The 6,338-nt window shown below is 48.1% G+C and overlaps 1 protein-coding gene across 1 annotated transcript in view; it reads right to left on the minus strand.

Moving 5' to 3' along the window:
- LOC309347746 (uncharacterized protein) overlaps nucleotides 1–1,696 on the minus strand; it is a gene marked incomplete at its 3' end in the record, with an annotated part of 34,591 nt that extends 32,895 nt beyond the window's left edge. Inside the window, 1 exon segment of the mRNA XM_081872517.1 lies at nucleotides 1,499–1,696.
- Nucleotides 1,697–6,338: the final 4,642 nt, after the last annotated feature.

Consider the following 6,338-nt stretch of genomic DNA (forward strand, 5'->3'; position numbering starts at 1 on the left):
TGCCTATTAGTGAGCCAGCATTTCCCAAACTTGGGTCTCCAGCTGTTTTGGGACTACAGTTCCCATCATCCCTGACCACTGGTCCTCCTAGCTAGGGATGATGGGATTTGTAGTCCAACAACAGCTGGAAACCCTGGAGTGAGTGAATAAGTGAAACCTGACTTGGCAGGGCAAGACGTTAGGAACAGCACAGATCACGTTGCCCAGATCATCATTCTCAGGATAGCTGTGACAAGTCTACACCTGTTCTAGAGGTTTGAGGTCCTTGGCATCAGATGCTGACACTGAAAGCCAAAGGTGGGGGGGCGGTTTACTTGCTATGCAGGGGCATCTTGCCTATAGAGGCTAGTGGCGCAGGGTGCCAGGGAAGAGGCAGAGGCTGGACGCGGTGCCTCCTGGCATCAGCTCACTGCCCTCGCCCACCTTGCTGAAGCAGCACTGCACCTGGAGCCTCCGCCTCTTCCTCGTTGGAGGGATCTTCGCACCAGGTGTCAGATTTACTTAAGACAGCCCTGTTGCTATGCACCATGCCCAGTAGTGTAAACACACTGGGTTGGCTAGAAGTTAAAACATTTCCTTATTTTTATGATAGCAAAAGAGACAGAAGAGCAAATGCCTATTTATTGAAGGTGAATGACTGCCACCTTTTATTTTATGTACTGACACTAAAAATAATTAACATTTTTTTCACATTGCTCATCTATTAGCAGGAGGGCTGTGTATATAATTACAACCTTTTAAACTGATTTTGGGAGGAAATTGATCCAATATGCAGTCTTTTTTTTTAAGTACATAAGTCAAACATATCATTTTATTATTAATTTCCATATTAATACAATAAAATACACTCTTCCAATCTGATATATGTTACAAAATCAAACTAGAAAAAGGGAAGGAGTTTTAAGATCTTTATCAGAGGCATGTGCTGTCGTAACACAGAAACATTTATTTATTTTTTAAAAAATGGAGTCCAAGTTTTCCTTCCAAAACAATTCTACAAGTGAATCAGTATTTGCAGATTGATAGCAGGAACCTTGCAAAGCTTACTCAGAAGTAAGGCCCACTGCTTTCAAGGAGGGAATACAAAGTGTGTTCAAGCTTGCAGCCTTCCAGTGCAATCCCCCCCCCCATATATATGTATGTATTCAGAAGTAAGGACTGTATAGAATGCTTACACATTGCTCCCATATACAGTACATTTACACGGAAATAAGTCCCGCTGAATACAGTGGAGCCCATTTCAGGGTAGACACAGATGATGCTATGATAGATTTACTGTATTAGCTTGGGAGAGCAAAGTTCACTTTAAACCCTTCTAAAGAACTGCGCACTTCCGATTTCGCCCTTGCAAAGACTGGGGGGGCGGGGGGCGGAAAGGCTGACTTAACCCTTCCCCTGCCTGCCAGTTGCTTTCCCACATAATCACCCCCGTCCACTTTCCCACCCTCCCCGGCCAAATTCCAGCGCCTTGACAGCAATGAACCGATCGGTTTCGTACCTTCTTCGCGGAAGGCTCGGGTTATTCGCTCTGGATCTCTTTCTTGGAAAACGCCCCTCTCTCTTGCCGACCTGGATCTGCAAAGATCCAGCGCTAGCCGCAGCAGCAGCAAGATAAGTGCAAGCAAAACCTCGAAGGAGACGGCGAGGAAATCGGGCTCTTTTCGCAACGACGGCGCAGCAGCTCAGCCTTGGTTACGAGCTCCAGCCCGAGCCCAATGGCACTGGGCGGGCGGAGCAGAGGGCGAGGCTCTAAAGTCAAGCCCAGATATTTCCTCGAGCAGAATTTCTCCCTTTATTTTTTGCTAGAAGCCCCAAGATCTGCCATTCCGAACCTGGTGCAAAGAAACATTAAAAAGGCAAGGCACTTAGCATTTAAGAATGCCGAGCCCAGACATATATTACACCCCGCTCACCAGCGGAAGGTCCCCAGGCGTCTTCTTGCAAGTATATTAAAAACACGTTCGAAGGGATGTCTGAACCTGTCCGCCCCACCCCGCTTCTAGGACAGGGCTCGGCAACCCAGCGGCCCCACTCCCCAATGTTCTGGACTCGGAAGTTTATTCCCCGCCCCCCAACACCTTACAGTTAGTTATCCTGGCCGGGACAGGCGGGAGTCCATCAAAATCTGGACAGAGCCACGTTCAGAAATTATTTGACCCCCTCCCCTAATCCACTTCTGGTTACAACCCCCAAAATTTCACCATTTTGTCCACCAGGGAGCAAAGTTCAGGCATTGCAAACCTGCCCTGCATAATTTTTTATTTTTTCCCTTTACGGAAAAAGGTAAAAGGCGGATCTAGACACTTTTACTTTAGACCAGTTGTTCCCAATCCCAACCTTTTTTTGGCCATGCCCCACGTAAGCATCTCTAAAATCCTGGTGCCCTCCCCCCCCCCCCGACATACAAATCGTATTATTCAAAAAGTGAGCTCCTATTCAGGTAGAGGAAGCCTAAAAGGCCATTAACTGTTAATAAATCGTTCTCAAATTACACCCCCTTAAAAATCAAATTGCCCCCCTGTGTGGCGTGTGCCCCACGTTGGGAACCACGGCTTTAGACAAAGGGCGGGGGAGGGGAGACGTGCTAGAAGTTTGCAAAATTAAGCATGGCACGGAGAGAGCGGATAGAGATACGGTAAGTTTTCCACCCTCTCTCATAACCCCAGAACTCGTGGACATCCCAACGAAGCTGAATGTTGGAAGATTAAAAGGAAATGCTTCTTCGGGCAGCGCATAGATAAACTGTGGAACTCACTGCCACGGGAGGCAAGGACGGCCACCGATTTGGATATGGCTTTAAACGAGGACGAGACCACCTAGAAGGGGGCCAAAGGCGGCAAGATGCTCCTGAATCCCAGCTGCCTGGACCTGTTCCATCTCCTGAGAACAGGAAGCTGCATCCAGCCTCATGGGCGCCGCCAACAATGCGCCGCTTCCTGGCCAAGGGGGCGGGTTGGGCGGCAACGTGAGATTGGCCTGTCTGGGGGGCGAGATAGCGCAGGATCGAAAGTGAAAGCAGGCACCCGGCTGCCTCTTTCCTTCCAAGGCGAGCGGTTCCAGGAAATCAGAGCTTCTCACGCCCGGCTCGACAAAGATCTCCCTGGCAACCGTGAAGACGAGGAAGAACCCTCTCGTCTCCAGACAAAAATAGGGACTATTTTTTCTGAATTCCCCTTGCAGCACTTTGATCCGAAACCAAATAAATTCCTCGTTAGTGTGCGTTGCCCCGGGAGTGGGGGTGGGCATCGAGTGGTTAGTTCGTTTTAATTCTATTTTCTTTTTCCCCCCCGCCACGGTGGGGGAAAGGCATTTGTGAGATTTTTCTGCCTCAGGGGCCAAATGAACTTGATTGGCCTTTGGTCTGAGTGGTGGAAAGGCACCATCTGCAGTCCCACTTCAAGCAGTGACATGTGCGCGGATGGGCTTTGAGCGTGTGTAAGAATAATCGAATGGGAGAGTTGGGGGGGGGGACGCGGGTGGCGCTGTGGGTTAAAGCACAGAGCCTAGGACTTGCCGATCAGAATGGGGTGAGCTCCCATTGCTCGGTTCCTGCTCCTGCCAACCTAGCACTTCGAAAGCACGTCAAAGTGCAAGTAGATAAATAGGTACCGCTCCAGCGGGAAGGTAAACGGCATTTCCTGGCTTGCCAGAAGCGGCTTAGTCATGCTGGCCACATGACCGGAAGCTGTACGCCGGCTCCCTCGGCCAATAAAGCGAGATGAGCGCCGCAACCCCAGAGTCGGTCACGACTGGACCTAATGGTCAGGGGTCCCTTTAGCTTTAAAGGTAAAGGTACCCCTGCCCGTACGGGCCAGTCGTGTCCGACTCTAGGGTTGTGTGCCCATCTCACTTAAGAGGCCAGCACTGTCCAGAGACACTTCCGGGTCACGTGGCCAGCGTGACGAAGCTGCTCTGGCGAGCCAGCACCAGCGCAGCACACGGAAACGCCTTTAGCTTTAGCTTTACATAAAATAAACGGGGGCATAAAATAAAAGGGGAGCTGTACGCCGGCTCCCTCGGCCTATAGAGGGAGATGAGTGCAGCAACCCCAGAGTTGGCCACAACTGGACCTAATGGTCAGGGGTCCCTTTACCTTTACTAGAGTTGGAGGGGACCCTGAGGGTCGTCTAGTTCAACCCCCCCCCCCCCCGCAATGCAGGAATCTCAGCTAAAGCAGCCATGGCAGATGGGCATCCAACCTCTCCTTAAAAGCCTCCAAGGAAGGAGAGTCCAGAGGTCTGAGAAACGGTTCTGGAGAGAGTTTGTGGGAAATGCCCAAATACCTGTTATGAAAAGTGCATGTACCAGGCAATACTTTTATTAAGCTAGCCCAAATGTCACAAATTGGTATGTGAACTTGAGTTTTCCAGAACATTTGGTAATTGAGGGTGAACTTGGCTGACATAACAGTGGTACCTTGGTTGACGAACTTGATCCGTTCCGGAAGTCCGTTCTTAAACCAAAGCATTCTTTAACCAAGGCGGGCTTTGTCATAGCAGTGGGGGTCTCAGTTTACAAATGGAACACACTCAACATGTTCTGCTTCCAAGGCAAAGTTCACAAACCAAAACACCTACTTCCATGTTTGCAGCATTCTTAATCCAAGTTGTTCATAAACTAAGCTGTTCTTATACCAAGGTACCACTGTATCTGGAATACCCAAATCGACAGTGCCGTTTCCCCATAAAAATAGTTCAAAAACGGCATTTTGTTCAACTTTTCTGATGGGATTTTCAGTTTGAAATATGTCTACCTTACCAGATATGGGGTCTGCAGGTTCCCCCCTCCCTGACTGGTGTTTTATTTGTGGGTGTATCCTGCAATGTGCTCTCTACACAGTAAGAGTGCATTAGTGACAGATATGTTCTGCTCTGCTTCCTAGTGCTTCCACATTATTGCTGCCTCGAGGAGCTATAGCGCAACAAAAGTGGGACAAAAATAAACCACAGCACTGATTATATGTATTGCCGGATATATTACCACATATGGCCAGTAATTGGTGCTTCCTGGTTTCAACGCTTATTGTAGCTTTAAATCTTTATATATTTATCCGTATAGTGAGTGTATCCACATAAACACAACTTATAATGAGGAATTGACGCAAGACGTCACTCTGTCTATATAATTAGGACCACGTATCATATAGATAAGGGGTTGTCCCTCACTTTGTTATCTAATGAGAATTTGGCCAACTGTCAGGCACCTGCCTAGTTTGACAAATTATTGTGCCCGAGACATGAAATGTATTTGGCTCAGCCATAAGGACCGCCTACGCCTTGAACCCTCCACAAACCTTGCTCTGTGCCTACAGGAGAGATAAGGCACACACTTGCACCCACTCCCAGGCCCCATTGGAGGAGGACAGCTGCTGATCTTCACAGCACTTACAGCCTAGAAGAGTACAGTGGTACCTCGGGTTACATACGCTTCAGGTTACAGACTCCGCTAACCCAGAAATATTACCTCGGGTTAAGAATTTTACCTCAGGATGTGAACAGATATCGCATGCTAGCAGCGCGGCGGCAGCGGGAGGCCCCAATAGCTAAAGTGGTGCTTCAGATTAAGAACAGTTTCAGGTTAAGAATGGACCTCCGGAACGAATTAAGTACTTAACCCAAGGTACCACTGTATAAGGCAACCGCATTTGGTGGAGACCAACAGGATCTCATAATGGGAGAAAATGCCAGTACAGTGGATGTTGGCAAACTGAATTTTAAAAAGGCGAAATAATATCAGAATTGTAGCTGTCAGGGATGCACAAGGTTAACGCTTAGGAACTTGGCAAAGTCATTTTTTATATTATGAATTTTTATATCATGGACATATGTTCTGTATTATTTTATTAATACTAATACAAGTTAGTCATGGCCTTTGGCTAAAACAAGAAACTTACGAGCTAAAGAACCTTTTGCTCTGCTGTGCACAAGCCCTATGCCTTATCCTCCCACTTTGCTGCTCCTGATATAACTCAACTTCACCTCGGTGCAGAAACTCCTCCTCACCTTTTGCAGATTGGGAGTCAACCCTGGTTTCAAACTCTGGCCCCATTGCATGTGAGATTTGAGACTTTCTATCAGGCCAGGGTTTCTCCAGCAGACTCTGTGCTTCTGACTGACTGGAAAACAGATGCTGGGGCCTACAAGTAGGATTTGGGGCACACGGCTGTTACAAAAAGCAAATTCAGATAGCATGACATTTTCATGGATATTGCACATCTTTGTCCAGGGTGGTATAGTGGTTAAGAGTGTTGGACAAGGACCTGGGAGACCAGGGTTTGAATCCCCACATGACCACGACACTTGGGTGATGACCATGGGGCATTCAAAGCCTCCCACAGC

Source organism: Podarcis erhardii (assembly GCF_964252035.2).
Source record: "Podarcis erhardii genome assembly, chromosome: 7".
NCBI classification, from domain to species: Eukaryota; Metazoa; Chordata; class Lepidosauria; order Squamata; family Lacertidae; genus Podarcis; species Podarcis erhardii.